The sequence below is a fragment of the Dermacentor albipictus genome, chromosome 4 (genome assembly GCF_038994185.2).
Source record: "Dermacentor albipictus isolate Rhodes 1998 colony chromosome 4, USDA_Dalb.pri_finalv2, whole genome shotgun sequence".
Classification (NCBI taxonomy): Eukaryota; Metazoa; Arthropoda; class Arachnida; order Ixodida; family Ixodidae; genus Dermacentor; species Dermacentor albipictus.
Window position 1 is genome coordinate 121,829,524 of NC_091824.1, and position 23,265 is coordinate 121,852,788.

The following is a 23,265-nucleotide window of genomic DNA, read 5'->3' on the forward strand; positions in this document are numbered from 1 at the left end:
TCGTTGGTCGTACCGAAGAGAAGTGGTGCAGCCCACTACGCGCGATAGGCGAAGAATCATCTGGAAGGAGGCGACACGGATGTCTCCGCCTATCTCTGACGGAACAAATTTCACCGTGCCAAAAAAACGTTATCCCCTTTCAACAGCGCCACATTCTTAGCACAAATCCTGTTTGGCGAATATATCCGCTGCAACGCGCTCCCCGACTCGCTTTTCAACTGTTGCGGCGCCACTCAAGAGTTGCGCTATGCTACGACCACCTTGGCTAATCGGCGATGATTGCGCTCAAGAACTTGTACACGCCTCACCCTATCCCTTTCGCAACTCGGGAAACCGGCGCGCAGGCGAGCAGACCCGAGGGAAGTTAACCAACGGGCCGGCAAAGTACTCCACCACAAAGCGCGCGAAGCTTGATGCGTCTCCCATCGGTTAGAGCTAGCTATAGCGGCGGCCGCCGCCACATTTCGTTAACGAAGCTGCGGTTCGTCGAGCGCTCGCCCGCCCGCCTAGAGAGAGAGAGAGAGAGAGAGAGAGAGAGAGAGAGAGAGGAGCACACGCACACTGCCACCGTACTCCGGCGAATAACTCGCTCATCTGCATCCGCGTGCCAGGAATCCTATTCCTACACCTATAGCGCGCGCCTGCAGGAAGTAAGTGAGCTTCCGCGCACGGCATCCGATGCGCGCCCAGCTGCGTGAAGCCACCCTGCCAGCTCTGGCGGAATACATTTAGCATGCGGCCACGGCGCCTCGTGCTCACTGCTGAACTAGACCCAGGCCGTGCCCGTGGCTGTCGATCAATATACCCCAGCCCGGCGGCGATAATCACGAGGGAACAAGTTTCTTGAGTCGTCGATCGGGCCCTGGGCCTCAAGGATGGACAACTTACAAGTGCGAAAGACGGAAGCGCGATAAGCACTTGCCGCTCGAGGGAGGAAGTCAAAGCGCAACGAGGTCAGTGCCCTCTGAGTTCCAAACCAAACTTTCCTTCTAAGTTCGGCTACGCTTCAGCATCAAAAGGCGCTTAAGAACGTATTGAAAGCACAGACGCTGCAAAGTGACGAGAAGTCCCCGCGAGGGAGCATCAGTTGTATTTTTCTTGTTTGTATTCGTTTGTCGCTGGTAGCCAAGCCTAACGGTGCACATGCCAGCCAAACGCGAACTTTCCTCTTGCGTTCCTTCTCTGAGGAGCAAAACGTGCAGGAATGAATAGTAAGCTGTTGGGCTAGTTGATTTGACATGATTTTTTGCAAAGGGGAGCGCAGAAGCGTTGCGGAAATAAGGAGACCTGGACAGCAAAGACGATCACTTGCTACTAAGCATGTTTTCACCAAGTGCAAAGTGAGTGCTTCAAACACCGAGTGAACGTCTTTCCTGTGCAGATCGCCTTTCTTCCGCAACGCTTCTGCGTTCCCCTTTGCAAAAAAATTATGCAGGAATGAGCTCCGTAAAAAAGGATGAATGTTTCAACGGCAGTATTGTGCTTACGTGTACTGGTCGGTAACATGGCTTACTGAGAAAAGAAATAACACGAGACATAGAGCGACATAACATAGCGCTGCGACACAAAAGCGCTTTGCTGTGTCATTCCTTCATTTTGTATTCCAACCGCGCACTAGGGGTAGGTATGACTACGCATAATTTAATTTTTATTCACTTGTTAGTGCTAGGGTACGAAAACCTGGTGCCCCCTACTCCTGCACACCCTCTCCATAACAGACTCAGCTCGCATTCAAGCGTTCGTTGTCAAAGTTTGTGAGTCTAAACATCGCCAGAACCATTTACGCGTAGAAAGTACTCGACGAAAGCACGTAGTTGAACAGTATTCTCACACGTGTCGGACTAAGGCATAGTGGAGTACGCCGGCTGAATGCAAATGAAAGCTTTACTTGTCGGACCTCCCAAGTCTGGGCGGCACGTTGCAAACAGAGACGGTGCTAACCGAGTAAGCGACCTGCCATATTAAGTCGGCGCATTTTTTTTACGTCCTTTACAGCTATACGGCGCAAGCCTAACGTCCGTATACGCTGCCGCAATTCAAAGCAAACTTTTCCTAGTCGGGCCTACCTAGTATCGACATCAAGAGCCAGCACGTTAGGAGGGAAGGAGATGTACTTAACCAAGGGACCAGACATAGCCAGGGCCACGCTCTTAATTTTTTTTTCTCTGTACACCTGTTTATCAGTCTCGAAGCAACGGGTGCTCCTTCCTTAGAGCCCACCGCCAGGAGCACTGGATGCCCAAGCACGCGCTCGAACGGAAAAGAGAGAGAGAGAGAACGAAAGTCAAGGAAGCGTGATAATGAGAATGAGCGCTGGGTCGGGGAAAGGGAGAGAAAGCGTGCTGCATAATTGAATAAACCCGGCGCTTTCGTTCGGAAGTCTGCGGCGGCAAACCTGCGAGCAAGCCCCATGTGAAGGCCTCCGCTCCTTGGGCCCTAACGGAAATTAATGGGTTACGTGCCCTGGTTTCGGCTTTTATTTTTGCCCCCCGCCCTTTGGACCCCGACGCACCTTGCAAGGCAGGAAGGCAGTGAAGGCCGAGCTGCTTCTTCTTCCGCGGGGCGTTTGCATCGCGTTACGCGCCAGGCATCGGGTGGAAGGTTGTCGCGCGCTAATGCCCTGCACCCCGCCGTTCGGCCCGTCTGCAAGCTCGGAGAAAGTGCTACACGCACTTTGTGCCTCGCCCGTCGCTGCCCTTGGCGCTTTTCGTCCACTCTTGGTCTGCCCGCCCTTTCATCTCTACTTTGCCATTTACCTCCGACCTGCGCGAACTGTTTCTGACTTCCCTTTTGTTTGGCGAATACGGGTGCGGCGTACTACGTTAGGAAGGCAGGCTGACCTTTTCACTCAGCGCTGACGTAAGGTTACGGACTGACAGAAGAGGCTTCATCAGACGGCTGCTATTGCAGAACGTTCCCAAAAGTGCAGTCGGCAGACATTTCCAATGACGTCGCTCGGATGTACTAAATAAGAACGAAGACGTTTCGATTTCGCAGTGGTGTAGCAACTAGCACAGGTATGTCGGATTAAAAAAAAAAGACGTAATGCCAGTTTTGAAACATATTCAGCGCACCTGATTAGGCTCGTCATTTCAGTCGTACGTTCTGATTGTGCAACGTCTCTTAGCATGGTGAGAAGAAATATTCATTTCAAAGTAGATGAAAGCGAAACCACGGACCTCGCCATGGTTTATCATTGCCACATGCGTATGAGCCGTGGAACGAAAGAATGGGGGCAACAATGCTCATTGCCTCATTAGGTCCACGAGACGCTGCCTTACAGAATAATCATGTATGCAGTCGGCGTGTGGGGACAAGCATTGGCGATCGGCCAAATGCGTAATTGTAGCATGGCGCAACAAGTTGCAGTGCTGCATTGAAAAAAAAAAAACACTGCTTATTTGTTGTTTTTTTGGAAGTTTGTTTATTGCGGGACAATAATGTACAGCTTTTCCGTGGACGCTGGCGAAAAGGCAAATAATTTCCTGACAAAGTGCCAGCTACCCATAAGCACTAACACTCAGTGAGTATTCGAAAACGTTCGTCATTCGTCTTTAATGTAATCTTACTAGCCGCATCTCTACAGGCTTTTGACTTAACCATTTGACGGTGGTGGTCTAGGGGAGGTGTTGGATAAGCCGCAGGTGGCTGCCGTAGATCTATGTTCGTCACTGAGGAAAACACACAGATTCAGCACGCAATGTTGATATCTAACGGATGCGAAAGCATGTTTGAGTTAGCCAGGTAGCAGCAGTAGCGGTTGACACGCGCATAGTCACTTCGCCAGCAATTGTCACTTCTGTGTGTCACAAGCGTGGAGGGGATGTACGATGCTTAATGAGGATAGCTATAGGAGCTTGTTGGTGCGGCATATCTCACTTTGTTGTGGTGCAAGCTGAACGACAAGCACAAGAGAGATGTAGATGTGACATACGCGGCGCTATTTTCAACGATTGATTTATAACAGTTCTCGTCGCTATACATACCCTCGATACGTCATATAACACGTGTAAAAGCTCGGTAAACATAAAAACAAAAAAAAAAACAGAGTATACCACATGCAGGCACTTTTTTACCATAGCGATTGACAGACATGTACACGTTCAACACGAACAAAGATAATCGAGCTCTTTTGTGGATAATGAAACGGAAGGCTTACTCACGCATGTGTCACCAAATATTGATATGTGTCTAGCTTCTATTATCAGGCGCGTCATCTCACACCTGCTACTACTCATGATGACTGTTTCTTTAAGTCTGGGTTTGTATTTGCATCTTTGGCAGCGGATGGCAAGAAAGCCCTCAGCAGCCACATTGTTTACTTTGTCATTGTGTTCTCGTAGCCTATCATTTATGCCTCTACCAGTGTGACCAGTGTATACATTTATAGGATCGTCCACAAGTGAGAGGAAGGCGGTGTGCCACACCCGCGATGCAATCAATGAATTTGTTTTTATGTTCCTTTTCGCGTGCAGTACCTGTGTTTCTGTCTGGCCTTGTGTTTCTACACAGGCTCACCAATTTATTAGGCGCGGAAAAAAGAACGTTGATGCCGCTCCTTCCAGAATTTATTTCTTTATCTCTGGGCGAACGTATGCATGTAGGGGATGTGTGTATCAAATGAACGTTCCTGTTGTCCTCGTCGTTCAGCTTGCGCTACAACAAAATAGGGTACGATGTTTGTCGAAGGAAGAATGTTGATGGGAGTCGTGTGGGTACAAATAAGTACTACGTATACCTGACTACACAGATGAAATGGAGTAACAGGATGCACGTGGCTTCCAACATCTCCAACTTATGCCCTAGCTAAACATATATTCAGGGGTTCTATACCACTTGTGTGATGGTGGCACACATCCATTCTGGGAGATTGGCCGAGAATGGGCGTATGAGCAATGGCGCATATTCAGTTACCCTAGAAAGGAGTGATCCAAATAAAAGAGCCTTTAATATGGGAACCGACAAAACTTCGCTTTTAAGCGGCGCTCTGTGTAACTCCACTGCGTTCGGTTCAAAACGCTTCAATGATGCAGGAGTGACAGCGACACGTTGCCTTTACCATTGGTAAAGACAGCGTGCCTAATATGAAGGACTGGGCATTATCAAAATCCTTTGATACTTTCCTTTGATAGTTTTTTTACTGGTAACAAATCATAAGGTCGAGTTTGCTACCCACGCAGAAGCTGCCACTAGCAGTACCGCTGCGGACAAGGAAGCTACGATCGCCGCCGGTGTCATCGGCTCGATTAGGTGGTTTCCGTTGCAGAGTTACTCAGATGACTTCAGGGTTACCTTTTAGAGCTATCTCAAATTCTGCTCTTCCCCGAACTTGAGTGCAGCACATATGTTGACAAAGTTGAGCGTTCAAATTACAGCTTGTAGAACACTCGAGCGAGGAGAGGATGCTGTCCTGTGTCAATGTATTGGTGGTGTGAAGGAATCCTTGTCTGAAAGCCGTCTACTGCGGCGCACCTAAATAACTATGACCGATTTTACTTTACAAGTTTGATTTCAGGTATCTTACGGCATCACAGATAAGATCGACATATCAACCGTAAAGCTAGATCACTCCGTTGAAAGCAACTGCGCAGCGCTTTCGATGCCTTCGTGGCTTATCTCCGTGTCGGAGCATCGCTATAGATTTACACATGAAGACATCTGATAAACTGTGGTCCTGTTGCTGCTGTGAGCACCTATGGCGTAAGCGGCAAAGGCATCTACATCTGGCTTACTCAAAAAACGAACATGCGCAATTCTCTAGTCTCGCTATCTCACATAGTTTACATTATTATTACAGCTCTGAGGCGCAGTCCAGAATAACCTTTAGCAGACTTTTCGTGAATGTGGCAAAGACTTGAAATTGTTTTCAAAGTTTGCTGAACAGATAAAAGGAATGAGTGGTGCGAAACATGTTTGCGCCTGAGCGAGTTATTAGTGTCGTTTCACCAACAAGTCATCCAGACGCGCCTATCAGTTGAGCAAAAGTTGGACAACAAGGGCAGCAATTGCGTGTTGTAGGGTTCGGAAGTCGTGGCCTCGGAGCCCGGCGTCACACTGAGGATCGCAATCTAGCCTACGCTACCGGGACTACACACGAACGCTAAGCGGGCCCACGCTGTCGTTCGAGCTTTCTTGACGAGGGTTGTTTCTTTCGTGATGATTACGAGGTGGAGAGGATGAGGAGCGCAGCAAGGGTTTTATTTACATATGAGAGGCAAGCTTATTTACTGAACAGGAAGACTCCTACTGGTCGGAGCACGGAACAGCAGTACATCGTTCTAGTAGCATGAGCTACATGTCAGAGGAGACTATATATTTTAGGGAGAGTACAACAGGGCGCGTCAGCACACACTAGCACACACTCACTGCATCAAGGGTGTCTACTTTTAAGACAGTCGTCTTCCCTAGATGACTAGACTAGGGAATCTGGTGACTGTCTCGGCAAATCGTAATCGCCGAGTCATTCGCCAAATCCCTACCACTACGTCGCACCATTCCGCCGCGCTTTACCTCCAATGTTGTGCAATGGACCGCAGATATTGTGCAACCATGTGGCAATCTGGGAACCTGACGTGGACACCGTTCCTACTGAATAGGTTCGCCGCTTGGATCAATTAATGGGCTTTGCTGGACAGTTAGCTTGAAGGGAGCTTCTTTGTTCACCCGTCACAATCTATGTCGGGCCTCTTTGCCGACTGGGTGATGCTTATGGGACGTATTGTGAGCTTAACAGTGCTGATTAGTAGCAGGAAGGCAGGGGAGGTTCGCAGGTCGCTGCCCCCTCTAGCCGATCGTAACAGTGGTTGATCTGCGAGGAGAAGCCTTACCTACCCTTACAAAAATTTTTAATGTGTTTTTTTAGAAAGTCTTTTGAACTTTCTCTATAGAACTTTATTGTGTTTATTTTGATTGCCTATAGAATTTTCCTATAGAGTTTCAAAAGTTATTTGGCCACCGCATTCTTATAGGAACTCTAAAGACACATTTCTATAGAACATTTCTATCGAGTTGCTTTAGAGATGCTAAAGACAAATTTCTATAGAATATTTCTGTCGAGTTCCTTTAGAGATGCTGAAGACAAATTTCTATAGAACATTTCTATCGAGTTGCTTTAGAGATGCTAAAGACAAATTTCTATAGAATATTTCTATCGAGTTGCTTTAGAGATGCTAAAGACAAATTTCTATAGAATATTTCTATCGAGTTCCTTTAGATGTGCTAAAGACAAATTTCTATAGAATATTTCTATCGAGTTTCTTTAGAGATGCTAAAGGCAAATTTCTATAGAATATTTCTATCGAGTTCCTTTAGATGTGCTAAAGAAATTTCTATAGAATATTTCTATCGAGTTTCTTTAGAGATGCTAAAGGCAAATTTCTATAGAATATTTCTAACGAGTTGCTTTCGAGTCCCTACAAGCAAATGCCTATAAAAGCTAGGCCGATGTGTGTAAAGTACTTGCAATTTACCAAAGTTCTACTGTAGGCAATAAGGACTACAGTAAATGCAGTGGCAAAATAATTGGTGCTACAACCACAAAGTATTCAGTTTGAAATGTTTATTGCACTTCAGACTAGATACATGCTTCATATATGTGACATACACACTTCAGACTAGAACTTGCAACACACAAACTGTAGCTGCCAACATGCTTCTCAGGTCAAGCTGGTGGTGCAAACACACGAAACATGAGGTAAAAGAATCAGTGGCAGACTTGATTACAGTTGACACCTCGCAATAACAGGCTTGACTAGGACAAGAAACCATACCATTAAAACTGCAAAAGAAGTGCCTGTTCCAGCAGTGCACATTAAATGTTTGGATACTAAAGCCTGAAAATAGACTGATATGAATGTGCACTGCAATGTTGTGTCAGCCTGACGAAACGACACAGCATTTTAGTCTGAGCAAAAATAACACTGGCAGTCGCTGCAAAAATGTGGCAAATAATGGCTTTCACAGATAAGTACACCATATACCGAAACCACACAGCATTTTAGTCTATGTTTATGTGTAAAATTAGCACTGGTAGGCCCTGCAAAAATGTGGCAAACAGGGGTTATCATAGAGCAGTACAGCATATATCGTAAAAAGTTTAAAAGCTTGTATTTCGTTGTAAGGGAAACAATTTTGAGATCAGAGCCAATATTCTAATTAGGGTGAGAAATACAAACCAGACCGACACACGCAATGACTAAAAAAGAGATCTAGCTCAGGAGCTCCTATGTAATGCACATGAACAGTAAAATCGTTTTTCTCGGCAACTATGCAACCAAATTTGATGAGGTTTGATACATTTAAAAATGTTTAAATTATAGTTTTTACATTAACACCATCAATTTTTATTAAAATTTGCTGAAAATAGCAAAACTTGAAGGAAAAGGACTTAGTTTACAACTGTAAATAAAAAAAAGAGCTAGCACAAGTTCGTTAATTCTGTAAATTTTCCTACTCAAATACATCCAAAATACAGAAATACTTTTGAGACAACCACAGCACTAATTTGAATTAAGTTTGCGGCATTTGAGAATTCTACCTGTTGCAGGAAGGACTATTTGGCAGGTTTAAGAAAAATAACACCACGAAGCTTACTAATGCCCGTCTCTGTGCCAGAAAGAGATATCATAGTTCTGCAGACTCCATCTGCTATGTCTAAAGTCAACAAACTGTATATATGAATTTACAGCTAGCATGAAATTGTTGCAATGTTTGAGAGTTTCGCGCATCTACTCATAAATTAGTGATTGTATATTAGAGCAGCATATGGTATCTCTAATTTGACAGATTAAATTATGGTATTAGGTCCAACAGAAATGTGATCTCATTTTTTGTTATATAAGATTTGTTAACCTTACTGCTCTGTTTCTTCAAAATTTACAGTTTCTATGAATTCGTGCTATGTGAATTATGCTTTTTCAAATAACGTTTACTTTGATGCAACAATATTTCTTAATTTTACCTGACTCCTTGCGAAAAAAACTGCACAGTATTCATGAGATATGAATAAATAAATATTAAGTGAATAAGTAAACAAATAAATATTGCGGTTTGTCTTATCATTCCACCACCAGCATGAACTGTAGGGAGCTTTGGCTACTGCCCACATGGTTGCAAGTTCATTCTTACATGACCACCTGCTATTTCACTTCCCAGGAATGGAGCGAGGAAAGGCTAGTTTTTGGCCTCATTTGGTCCGTCTAGTAACGGCGACGGTGGAGCCTGGAAAATAAAATTGAAATAATTTTCAAAAGGTGTAATGAACATTCAGTCATAATGTATTAGCAGGCACAAACATGCCACAAATATCTATATAGTTGTAGCATTATGCTAAGTTTCATTTCAGTATTTCAGAAAAAAATTATAACAGAAAGGTGGCAGAACGCCCCACCTCCCCACCACTCTGCCAAACAGTGGCAGTTCTTTTGAGAATCACTTTTGAGAATATTTTTACTTTCCCAAGATTCGGTGACATCAGCACTGGGCCAATGTGCCTGGCAGTAGAATATCATTGCTGATGACAAAAAGCATCTCCGAACGACAACAGCCTAGTCACACATTAATCTCATCTTGCAATGACAACACATTCCCATTTATAACATAAGCAAGTAGGAACACCCATGAGCTAAGAGTCCTATACAGATGTCACACTATGCATAGAAAATTTTTTTTTTGAAAAGGGGATGACCTACTGGCTTCTATTGCTGAGTGGTAGACAAAATTAATATTCCATCCGCTATTAGCCATAGTTGGTATGTACTATGCTTAATATGCGAATAATAAATTTCTCACATGGAGCTTGGGCATCTAAGTATGCATTGTATCGGGAACAATAATGTTTTAAGTTGTTTTCGCAAACTATGATGGATAACTGCCAATTTGTGGTATTTGGAACACAGTCGCGGTGTCACTGTCAGATACAATGGACACAGTATATTCGTGCTTTTTGAGTTATTGAAACAATGAGTTTCTAATCTAGTACGGGTATGTACACTGATATGTATCCTAAACGCAATGATAAGACTGCCCAATTGCAATTGAAATGTTAATTCACTTTTAATTAAAAAGGGTCCTTCTTGCAACCTGGCATGTGAAAAACAGAAAACAAAAATTATACTAATCAAGTAACTTTGAAAACTGATTGCATAACTGCTGTATAGGTCAAGCAGAAAATTTAACAAGAAATAACGTGCCTAAAACTAGTTGCAACAAACAAATTTGTTACTACGAAGGTTGCGGACAATTCAGTAAACAGATTGTGACCCAGTCTTTTTATGTGGCATTCCTCAGCGATGTTGTTGGCCAATTGGTTGCCGCAGCTGAACAAAACTGATGAACAGTCTAAATCAGGTGCGCAGCCCCAGTCCCATCGGTGCATGGTCAAGTGGGACGAACATACTGATCCGGGGAGTGAATTATGGTGCTGTCTTAGGTACGTGTTGAGGCACCGGCCAATCTGTTGCATGTACATTTGACCAAATATACACATGATCACAAGAATAGACTACACTACCCCTGACAGACAAGACAAATGTAGTGGTATCTAAGCAAGCCTTTCTTGTCAGGGTGCCATATGCACAGCAGTGTGCAAGAGAATTGAGAAAGGCAAGCAGGCAAGGGAGGCTTGCTCGGTGAAAGATACCACCAAATTTGTCGTGTGTCACAGGCAGTGAGTGCACTGTATCCCTTTCACATGTGGTCAAGCGTACATACGGCAAACTGGCCGGTATCTTCTCATGTGTATAAGAGATCCAGTATGGTCATCCAACTTGACCGTACATTTCCACAACGGGGCTTCATGTTGGATTAGAATTGTTCATCTGTTTTCATCCACCGTAAAAACTGACAAGTGAAATCGATGAGGCATACCACATATATAGTAAGAGATGTGGGTGAGCCCCCATATTTAATGCAACAAACAAAAAAGGCATCCTGTGTAGGTCAACAAGGTATCCATATCAGTCTGTGCCTATGTACTACAGAAGTAAATGCAGCTTAGTAAATACTGACCTTCATATTAATTTTCAAGAAATTAAAGCCCACCAAATGTGTATTTTGCAGTGGCTGTTACTATGGGAACAGAGAAGTAACTGTAAAGATATCAATGATAAACAAAGATGTGCACACTACGTGCTTAGACCTGCGACATATTTAGTCCACTACCCTTCGAATTCCTACATGCACAGAAAACTGCACGAGATTCTAGCACAAACAGAAAAAAAAATATGCAAATAGGGGTACAGCATAGGAAATAGTTTTCAAAGAATAAAACCCCAATAAAAAGTCATAAATACACTATGTACAAAGCAAAAAATATATGTAACTTGCAGGTAAGCAACTTACGCAAAAGAAATACTAAACATCAGGAATGGTTGGGTATAGTTTTATACAGAACACAATCATGTGGGCATAATGGCTATGCACACTAATAGGTAGCAAGTTCAATAAGGTTGCATAAATATTTAGTCTCTTTAGTATGCTGCATTAAGTAATGTGTCAACAAACTTCACCATGAATGACACCAAGCCCTCTTTTTGGAACACGTACATTTCATACACACCTGTCATGACGATCCAGATCACACGCCATGCTGCTGCAGCCATATATCCACAGGGTCGGCATTTCTTGAGGCTCCTCGATCTTGTAGTTAATGTTGTGGGTCACGGCCTCGCCACTACAAAATCAATTCTATGTTAGCTTAAAGCAGTGGCACAATAAAGCTGTGATATCGTGAAAACATGCAATCAGCACCTAAAAGAGTCACGAAAACAATGTCTGCACTAATGTGGAAGGAGAGCAAATGCTCGAAATCATCGAATGTCATGACAATGCGGACCTCTACATCAAATAAAGTTTTGGACGCACCGCAGCAGCAGATTACAATCTAAACTTAATGTTTTTTTTTCCATTACTTAGTATAGGCAACGTTCCCCTGTCATGCTTAGTTAAGTCAGTTATGTCAACACATCTTGCCTTGGAAATAAAGCTGTACTAGTAGCAAGCTGTGATTGGCTTACATTTTTTTCTTAGAACTGTTCGTTAGCCAAAAACCTCGTAAGCAGAGATTGTGCACAACGTCGAAGCATTTATAAGTGAGGAAACGTCATTGAAGAAAGAATCGATGAAGAGGTAGACGGGTCGTTACTATGCAACTTTAGCAGACAGGCGGGAGCTCACGCACAACTGCACAAGGCGAACACGATTTCCGAAACTTTTCTCAGGGGAAGCAAACGCTTATCAGGATTATCAATTCCGCACTGTGGCAATAGAGTTGCGTACACAATTCTTACAACCAGCGCGTAGCAAGTATCAGCACAGGGTTCACTGTTGTCGTGGGTGTTCCACTTACTACGTTCGCAAGGCACTCTATACAAACACGGGAAGCACACACAACACGGATGAACGCACGTGTAGTTGGCGAGCACGATTGCTTACCGTTTCAACAGTACGACGAGGTCGAAAGGCACTCTCCAAGTTTCCAGTGATGCGTCTGCGATGTTACTTGCAGCAAACAAGCCACTGGGTAGTGGACGAGCTGAGGCGCGCTAATAATACGCATTACTTCTCTGCGCCGTCCACCAAACTTTCCACGAACACAAGCGGAGACAAAGGGAACGCACTCCATGGCATGAAAATCGTTGGTCCACATTTAGCTGGCGCGCCACGCATACGGCGTGCTTACAGCGAGACTCAAGCCATCTTCTGGCACTTTCGTGCTCGCGAACTACGTCTCATTTCATTACAGCAAACCTAATAACACACGGTCAAACAAACACATCGACGCAGCTCGCACGACAACCGTTGAAGACGGAGCAATAACAACACGCCGTAGCTTCGTATTCTACCTGTCGCGTTGAATACGAAAATACCGGCGCCGCCAGCGCCGTCTGTATAATAGTGCGGCTGCTGTGGCCTCCGTGATTCCTACAATAATACCCACTACAGCAGGTTTTGTGCCGTTTTGAGCCGGCCTTTGAGCCGAACTACATACATATGTTGCTAGACAAGAAGCGTGCTCATATTGTGTGCTATAGTTTAGGGCAGAAATAAATTACATGCAGTATTCTTGCTTTTGAATCGCTTATGCCACATGTAGTCAGCAAAAAGCATGGCCTTCAAGATCTCGACAATTTACCCTGTGTAAGCTATCGCTGCGGTGTGATTTTAACGATTTCAACCTCGGTCACTGGCCTTAAAACCCTAACTGACTTTATGCGCAGCCGTTACCTGCAGTGGGGGGACGCTACCAGCGCGCGTAGCGAGCGGACGCATGGGACATCGGCTCCGGCGATTTTCGACCGTGGCGGCGGCCCAACGCGTTTGATCCCGACAATTTTGGACTTGACAGGACCAGCAAGTCAGCCGGCACGCAGGGAGACCACTCCCACTCCGGTGGGCCGATTTGTTGACCTTTTTAAGCGTTTTTCCTCCCATCCGCCATAGCGCCGCGACGCAGCCTCAAGGCTGAACGCCGGCGTTCGGCGGCGGGGAGGCCGCTCCAAGCCAACATGGCAAGCGCAAACCAGCAACGCGGCTACGACCCGGAAGGCATGGCATGGACAACTGTGCCGCAGACCAGTCGGGACCAAGCCTGCAACGCTAATGTGATCCGGGCCTTTGAAACAAGAGCCCAGAAACTCCAAGCCTGCGCACAAGGGAAGGCCACGTCAGCTCACGGAGGCCACCATGCGCAACCCGACAAGGCACCCGATGAGCGCGCAGCCGGAGGCCCAAGGCAAGTCAAAGCTGCATGGAAACCCAAGTTTCTCTGCAGATTTAGACCAGACGATGTGGTGCTAATCATCAAACCATTAACGGCGACAAGCTTGAAGAACTTACAACACGGTGAGCTAGGCCTAGCCCTACGACAGCGAGTCGGGGAGGCCGAAGCGGACAACTTTTACTTCACAATATCCCCGGACCAAAACCTGATCATCGTGGGCACGTCGAGCATCCACGCGGCAGACAAACTGGTCGGGGACTTTGCGATAAAAATCCAAGAAGGAGCAGACCTCCATTTGCACGGGTACGTAAAACAGAGCGAAGACAACGTGATTCACGGAGTCATCACAGTGGCCAATCTGAAAACCACCGAGTCCCTGCGAGGGAAGGTGAAAAGCTTTCACGGAGAAAGCACCATCCTGGAGATCCGAAAGTTCGGAACTTCTAACAAAGCCAGAATCACCTTCGAAGGCAAGTACAAGCCCAGAGCTGTACTGTACAACGCGCAAGTCATACCGGTAGCAAGGTACCGCCGCACCATACCAGCGTGTAACTTGTGCGGCACAGTGGGGCATAGGCCAGATACCTGCCCGACACCGAGACAAGAAAACTGCGGACTCTGCGGAACGCTAGCCCCGTTTGTGGAGGGAGTGCGGTCCCCTCACCTGTGCAACCCAAAATGTGCGGTGTGTGGCGGCGAACACGCCACGAACTCCAGAGACTGCACGGCGAAATTTCGCACGAACGCGCAGCAACAATCCAGCAATCAGGAGAAAAGGAGGAGGAAAAAGAAGAAAAAAAACAAGAAGAAGAAGAAGGGAGGAAGCGGGAATCTCCCGCCCCCTCCACCTAGCAGGGAGTCGACTTCTGATCAACCCAAGCAAAAGAAGACCTGGGCCAGCATAGTCCAGAACGGGATGCGGCAGGTGAGTGGGACCGCCTCTCCTCCTCCTCCTCCCAAACCTTCCTCTCCACCCACACCCAACCCAGTAGAAACCGAGTTACGAAACCAGATAGCAGCCCTAAAAGCGCAGATCGCGGTGCTAACGAGCAAACTAGAAAGTACGCTAGCTAAACCCCAGCCACCTCAGCAAGAGGAGGCGATGGAAAGCGACACAGAACCTAGTCTTGAAAATAAACTAGAAGCTATGATGAGAAGGGTCCAGGAATCCATTCCCACCATAGTCTCACAACAGATAGCGAAAGCGATGACGGTTCGCAAATACGCTAACACGAGGAGACTCCAGACTCCCCGAGCCTACAGGATGCGTAGGGTGATAAGCGAGGACGAGGAGGAAGACCACCAGGAGCAATTTCCCCTCCAGAATAACAACAATCTCCAGATACAACATGGCGAGACAAACTAAAAAGAGTCCCATAACATTAACGCAGTGGAATAGTCGAGGCTTGAAATCGAGGACTAAGAGAGCGGATCTTAGGATGCACCTGTCTACGTACGAGCATACTCCAGCAGTGGTGGCCGTACAGGAACCTGGCGGGAACGTGAGCCTCACAAACTACAAAACGTTCCAACTCGACCCCCTAACGTGCATCTTTGTGCACAAAAACTACACTGCAAATTTGGTAGATCTAGAATTACAAACCAGCTTTTCGCACGTGATGGTGACTCTTCTGCCACTGAAAAAGGAGGATTCGCCGCTACACATCCTGAACGTGTACTGCCCACCTAAAGCAAAAAACGTAACCTTCTCCACACTCCTGAGCAGAGCTATCAGGGTAGCAGGACGAGACCCGTTACTAGTAATGGGAGATTTCAACGCGCAGAGTCCCTCATGGGGCTATCATCGAGAAGACATACGAGGACGGAAGCTAGCGGAGGCGGCGTCCGCGTTAGGTCTAACCCTACACACTGACCCGGCGTGCCCCACGCGGATAGGGAACTCGGTGCAGAGGGACACGTGTCCCGACTTAACCTTCACGAAAAACGCGAGGCGAGTGGAGTGGACGAATACGGAGGAAACTCTCGGTAGTGACCACTGCCTGATCACCATAACGATCCGTACGAAACCCCTTACCAGGCCTACGGGGCACACTATGCTGCCGGACTGGACGAAATTTAGAAAGGAATACGAGGTAAGCTCCATCCAGGAGCAGGGATATCAAGCCTGGACAAAACAGCTGCTGATCAACCTGCGTTCGACGGAAACGCAGGTAAAGCTCTCAGAGGCGGTGACGGACGTGGACACCCACCTCCTCCACCTCTGGGCAGCCAGACGCAGCATGGTCAAAAGATGGCGTAGACAGAAGCATAACCGAAAGCTAAGAGCTCGGATCGCGGCAATCACTAAAGAAGCGGCGGAGTACGCGGCGCAACTCGCGGACGCGAACTGGGTAGATAGGTGCAACGCGGCCGCTGGGCAGATGTCTAGCAAGAACACATGGCGCCTCTTCCGGGCACTCATAGATCCCAACCAGACGCGCACCGAGACGCACAAGCACCTGCAGAGAGCGGTACATGCATTTCAAGGAAATACGGCCCAGCTTGCACTGAAGCTTCGGGACCAGTACCTGACCACAACCCAAGATCCAAGGGGAGACGCTTACAGATACAATGGAGCCCAAAATGCTGAGCTGGACGAACCTTTCAAAATATACGAACTCAAGGCCGCTCTAGCGAGGATGAAACGCGGGACCGCGCCAGGAAGGGACGGGATCTCGGTAAAACTCCTAGCCAATCTGCCGGACCGCGCATACGAATCCCTCCTAGAACACTTTAATTCGATTTGGGTGGGCGAAGCTCCATTTCCCACGGAGTGGAAGACGGCGCTGATAACTTTCATCCCCAAGGCGGGCAAGGCCATAGATACGGATAACCTAAGACCTATTTCTCTCACCTCGTGCGTGGGTAAACTGATGGAAGCTATGGTCAGAGACAGACTATCTGAGTACCTAGAAAACAAGCGAGTCTTCGCCGACTCGATGTACGGCTTCAGGCCAAATAAATCGGCTCAGGACATCCTGCTGCAACTCAGCAGGGAGGTACTAAACCCGATCGAACATCCCGAACGGGGATAAGATAGTGCTGGCCCTAGATCTAAAGGGAGCCTTCGATAATGTGACACACGAGGCGATCCTCACACACCTATCAGAGACGGGATGCGGCAGGAACGCTTTCGAGTATATAAAACGCTTCCTCACGGACAGACAGGCCTACGTGAGGATCCAGAACGCGGAACACGGCCCCTTTCTATTAGGCACGAGAGGGACGCCACAGGGAGCGGTGCTATCCCCCTTGCTTTTCAACTTGGCAATGAAGAACCTGCCGGTCCACTTGGAGAAAGTCCCGGGTGTGCAACACGCGCTGTACGCGGACGACATCTCCATTTGGGCCACGCAGGGCTCTCTCGGTGAAATGGAGGCCAGCCTGCAGGAGGCGGCCACCGCGGCGAACGAGTACGCGAAAAGATGTGGGCTTCATTGCTCCCCTCAAAAATCCGAATTCGTGCACATTCGCCCCAACAAAAAATGCACAAACAAGATAGAATTGAGACTTGGATCGGAACCGATACCCGAAAGAAAAGAAATTAGAGTCCTAGGTCTTTTCATCCACCAGCGTCGGCTGGTGACGACCACGCTCGACAAACTAAAGAAGGTGGGAGATCAGGTGGGCCGAATGGTCCGCAGAGTCTCGAACAAGAAAGGGGGACTGCGCAGCAAAGACGCCTTGCGGCTGGCCAATGCCTTTGTAACAAGCAGAATCCTGTACTCGACCCCCTATCTCCGCCTCAACAAACACGACCAGAACATCATCGAGGTGATAATACGCAAAATGGCGAAGAAGGCCCTCGACCTCCCGATAACCACGTCTAACCTGAGACTCCAAGGTCTGGGTATGACGAACTCCTTCGATGAACTTAGAGAAGCCCACCTCACAGGTCAATACACGCGATTATCGCAGACGCCGTCAGGACGCCGCCTTTTGGCCCGTCTGCACATAGAACACGCGACTCTAACCGAGGAGAGAGTAAGACTCTCTCAGGAATGGCGTTACGCCCTGCACGTAAGACCACTCCCAATTAAGATGTCCAGGGACGACCACGAGGGTAGACGCAGGGCCAGGGCAGAGGCCTTAGCTCACCACTACGGAAGGAAACCCGGGGTATACTACGTGGACGCATCCGGCCCGCACCATGGCGGGTGGTACACGGCGGCAGTGATCCACGAGTCCAAAACGGTGAACGGGCTCACCTTCAAAGCCCGAAGCGTCACTCAAGCAGAGGAAGTCGCCATCGCTTTAGCGGCAACACACTCCGATTCCAAGACAATCATAACCGACTCGCGAGGGGCGTGTCGGAACGTCCAACAGGGCTGGGTCCCGTACCTGGCCTACCGGCTACTGCAAAATAGCTCGTACGTAGGAGATCCATCCCACCGCTTCATAGTCTGGGCTCCGGCCCACTCGGGGCTAGGAGGAAACGAGGCAGCAGATGCAGCCGCCCGCGCGCTCTCTAACCGGGCAACCTCGTCCCCCGCCACCTCTGAAGAAGCAGCGGAAGCCACGCCGACCTACACTTACAAGGAAATAACACAATTATACAAAGATAGACATAAACTGTACCCCTACCCGTGTAAAGGATTAACGAGAGCGGAGGAACGCCTGTTCCTCCGCCTTGTCACGAACACCATGATGTGCCCGGCCTCGCTAAAGCACTTTGACCCTGCCTTCTCCGGGGAGTGCCCGCACTGTGGGGAGAGATCCTCGGACCTCTACCACATGGTGTGGGCGTGCCCCTCCAACCCTGCTTTTACTCCACACCCAAACCCCACCCGGGAGGACTGGGAGGCGACCCTACTCGCCTGTTGCGACCTGAAAGCCCAAAAGGCGATGGTCGAACGAGCTATGGCGGCAGCGGAAGCCACTGGGGTCCCGTACTAGGGACTCCACCTAGTGTTTGTGAGGGGAAAGGCACTAAGCCTGACTCCAGAGCACCCTCCATGTAACTCCCTCTTTTCAGAGGAAATAAACGTTTTCACCACCACCACCACCTGCAGTGCCTGTGCCCTCACTTCGTTTCTCATTGAAGTAACTTCCTGCTGTCGTTTAAATGTAGCCCAGAAATTGTCGACACAACCTCGGAGGTACACGTGTGCAGTGTGTGATGTTTCCGTGCGCTTGTGTCCGTCGCACAGCAACGTATATACGATGATGTTTAATTTTACCCGTGAGGTACAGGTTACGCTTATGTGTTCCCTATCTTGCTTTCGTGGCGATGCGCTTATCATGCGCGGATCGCGCTCATGTGGTCTGTGACTGTTCAAGATTCCTTGAAAAAAAAAAATCGTTTCTGCAGCGTGCATTTGAGTGCTATGTGCCAGAAATTTGCGGCGGCGTTCGATCTGTTTCCGCCCCAAGTGCTGCAGTCACTGCATGTCAGCAAGTAGATATGACGCGATTGCTAAGGCGCAGTTTTGCTTAGTGTTTCTTGGTATACATCTTTGTGATTTACCTGCATATGCGATATAAACCACAATGCGCGCTTCCGTTATATTTCTTTGGTTTTCCTAATTTCGATTAGTGTGATGTTTGCCTTGGTCAATGAGTGTCTTTTTAACGATGCTCTTACTTGATAGTAAAAAACCTCTGAAATGCCGATTGCAAGAACCAGCGTCTTCCAGTGCCTTCCAGTGTGAAACCAGCGCGTTTTTCTTTTTTCTTTTTCTTTCTTTTTTTTTTGAGCACTGGATCGCACTGGGTACGCTGGCGCTCGCTGGGACTCACTCGAGACCAGTGAGAACGCTGGATAAGAGCTGGGTCGCATTGGAAACGGCGCTGGTTGTGTTTGTGCCGCGCTGGCTCCAGCACGCAAGGACGAGCGCTGCTGAATATTAAATGCTTTATACAATTTCATGGCTTGATATTAGTCTCTTGTCCTAAATAACGCTATATCTTAGGGTCATAGAACTATTTCGTGTCGCAGCTTGGAATAAAGGTGCGTGAGCTGCCTTGTTTATTCCTGCACATGTGACACTGAAAATCACTTTCGTTTTTTGCATTTTGCCTTGTGACAGGGCGGACAGCTAAATTCTTTAACGAAACCACGCATAGACGGAGGACGCCGCTTTTTCAGTAGTTCGCACGTAACGTATGACTGGGAGTTATCGCCATTGTCGCAGTGTTGTGGAGTGGACATGAAATCCAGAAGTCGTTCAGACGCGCTCGAACGGACCCCGAGTTCGAAGCCCACCGCTGCTTGATATTATCGCACCGATAACAAGGCTGAGGCGATTCGTGCGCTTCCACTTTCCCTATTGTACTAAAAAGAGTTCTGAGGCTCAAATACACACATTTTAGCTTTCGCCATCTACCCGCGCCGAGATCAGTCCCCATCGAAGCTTAGGCATAGCGTATCCGCCGAGTCCGTCTGCACGCTATCGGCGCGTCTAACCTCAAGAAGTCTAAAAAGGATAAATTACTTTATATTTCATTCGCATCGGTGCTTTTAAATAAACAATTTTTTCATGTCTACAGTGCCAGCACAAGAAGTGAGGAGCGCCGATGTGACGCATCATAAACGCAGGTATATGTGCTGTCGCCGAAGGCTCCCAGCACTAGCCTGCGTTTCTCTCACGAATATATATGGCTAGACAGACGTGTAGACTGAAAGGCATCACTGAACTAAGAAAACATTGCATACCCCTCGCGTGAAGAACAAGAAACGGCTATCGAAATCGGCAGTAACAGCCCATTCATGCAGCGTTCCGGGTCGGTGGTTCATTTAGGACTTTTTTTCGAAGCTAAAATACCAATCGCAGTCGATGTTATGGCACTTCCGAGCACACTATTGAATATGGAGAGCAAATTTTTCTTTGAGGTACAGGCGTGAGTTTTAGTTGCTGGCCGATAGCGCATCTACCACGTCTGTGCAAGACTTCTCTCTGTGAAACTAAAACTGCTTCTCGATTTTGATAAGCTAAATTATCCGCCCATGTCCCTATGCTGACGCGGCGTAGCGGCAATTGTAGCGGTAATGAGCCGGGCTGGGGATCTGCAGGTACGACGATCGAATCCTGGTCAGAGCACTTCTGTTTTTACATGTTCATTTTTTCGATTTATATTGTTCTAAAAGGCTATCTGTTGCTTTCTGTATTAAAAAAAAACACATACGGTGTCCAGGCACCACGTATTTAACGCGCTAGAGCTGTTTTTCGCACCAGTAACCAGCGCCTCCCAGTACGCCGCGCTTGCCCAGCGCCCCATGCATCCAGCGCGCGGCACTGGTCCCATAATCCGGCGATGCACAGGATACTGGGTACTGTTTACAGAGTGAAAATATAGAGCCGTTCTTAGACAGGCCGCACTTTAGCTTGTTTAATTTCCTATAAACGTTCCTTTACAGAACTCAGTACGTATACCATATGATGGCACACTTTTAGAACGGGAATGGAGAGCCAGTCTAGAGACAGGCCGCATTAGAAGTTCTGAAAACGTTCTATAAATTTTTCTATAGAATTTGGTACATAAGATGTCAACACGACCTCTATAGAACTTTTATGGAGGATGTAGAGCCATTCTATAGACAGGCCGCATTAGAAGTTCTGAAAAGGTTCTATTAACATTTTTCTGTAGGATTTGGCACATAAGATGTTAATACGACCTCTATAGAACGTTTCCGAAAACGTTCTATAAATTTTTTTCTATAGAATTTGGTACATAAAATGTCAATACGACCTCTATAGAACATTTATGGAGGGTGAATGGAGAGTCAGTCTATAGACAAGTCGCATTAGAAGTGTTAAAAAGTTTCTATAGACATTATTTTATAGAATATTGTACATATGATGACAATAAACCCTCTATAGACTGCTTATAGAGCGCGAATGGAGAGTCAGTCTATAGACAAGCCGCATTAGAAGTGTTAAAAACTTTCTATAGACATTATTTTATAGAATTTAGTACATATGATATCAATACAATCTCTATAGAACATTTATAGAGAACGAATGGAGAGCCATTCTATAGACAGGTCGCGTTAGAAGTTTTAAAGACATTCTATAAAAATTACTTTATAGAATTCAGTACATAGGACGTCAATACACCCTCTATAGAACATCTATTGTGTGTGAAATGACTTGTTTCTATAGAAAGGTTTCTATAGACTTCTTATAGAGATTCTATGCAGACGACTCTATAGATCGCGAGTTCCTATAGAGTCCCTTTTGACTCCATAGGAACTCATTAGGAGTTCTAAAGGAACTCTAAATCCATTTTCATAAGGGTAAGCTGGAGGGAAGTTACATTCAGAGCACTGATCTACCTACTTGGACTTTATACATTACTGTACTGCCAGTTACTTTAGCCTCGGAGAAATATCCACAGCATAAATAAAATACGAAAGTGCACAAGTGCCCCGAAGAAAAAGATATGTTGCACGGATAGGTATGCCGAACACATATACAAGTAACAAAATACAAATATCATGCGAAGCACTGCTTGTAAATAAAAAAAAAGGGGGGGGGGGAGCAAAATGCACGGCTATGTACAAGAAAGGCTCAAGGAATAGGAACTCAAGGAATAGTGTCGGCTCCTAGCCCATGCTTTCTGGCGCGGCCGCGTCACAAAAGCGCCTTTTTATTATGCACTGATCTCCCAGAGTAATGCCTTCCAGGTGAAAATGCTTCTGGCACACGTGAACGTTTGAAGAATCAACGGAGCGCGTCCTTTGTTTTTTTCCTTTTCGCGTCATTCGGCGTCATTGAGCAAATAAAGAACGACACTTTTTGATCAAACATTCTGAAGCTCAACGACAGTGCCGCACAGAACAAGTCTTCCGCATTGTTCTTAAAGTTACTGAGGAACTAACTATTCTAGATCCTCCGCAAACGGTACGTAATGTGTAATATAGAGCGCGTAAAATTCTGCGATGAAAACTCCCTACCAACGCACCACCCAGCAGATGCGTGAGCTACGCTGCTTGCTCAGCACTCCCCTACGTCCACTGGCGCCGACGCGCGGTCATTGTTGGCAGCGTACAAAAGTGTCCCATAGCCTGACGGAGAAGTAACGCTACCAGGGGTATTATCCATCGTAGCATACTTTGTGCACATATTTATTGCTTTCATTGCGTGAAATTACCCTGTTTTTAAATATTAACAGAGGAGCAGCAAAGTAGCACATCTCGGTGAATTTCTTTAACTTATGTTACAAAAGTGACGCCCTTGCTGGCAGACATTTCAATTAGTGGGAAAGTCATAAAAAGTCTGTATAAAGCTGACCTCACATTGACGCCCCTTTCGAGTCGGCGGTGTGTTGCGATAACCAAAATTTACTAAAAGCTTGTTCTTTGTTCTTCTCAATTTCTGACTTGTATTAAGGATGCAACTAACTTCAGCAGTCGCGAAGATATTATTGAGCATATTCTATTCAACTGGCACTCCTTAAACGTCTTTAAAAGGCTCACTGGCCTAGGTTCACGTTCACGTTCGCGGTGTTACACAAACATTAACTCATACCTTTTTATCAAGCACGTGATGATGACTGTTGATCATGTTGGCACGGAAATTTCCCAAATGTCTCAACGCGCTAAG

At 46.8% G+C, this 23,265-nt stretch overlaps 1 long non-coding RNA gene across 1 annotated transcript; it reads right to left on the bottom strand.

Moving 5' to 3' along the window:
• Window positions 1-7,541: 7,541 nt before the first annotated feature.
• Window positions 7,542-12,926, bottom strand: LOC135917767 (uncharacterized). The gene is made up of 3 exons (XR_010569404.2): window positions 12,433-12,926; window positions 11,558-11,671; window positions 7,542-9,219 (listed from the first exon to the last, which is right to left on the bottom strand). It is a non-coding gene; the product is annotated as an uncharacterized lncRNA (long non-coding RNA).
• Between the last annotated feature and the right edge of the window lie 10,339 nt (window positions 12,927-23,265).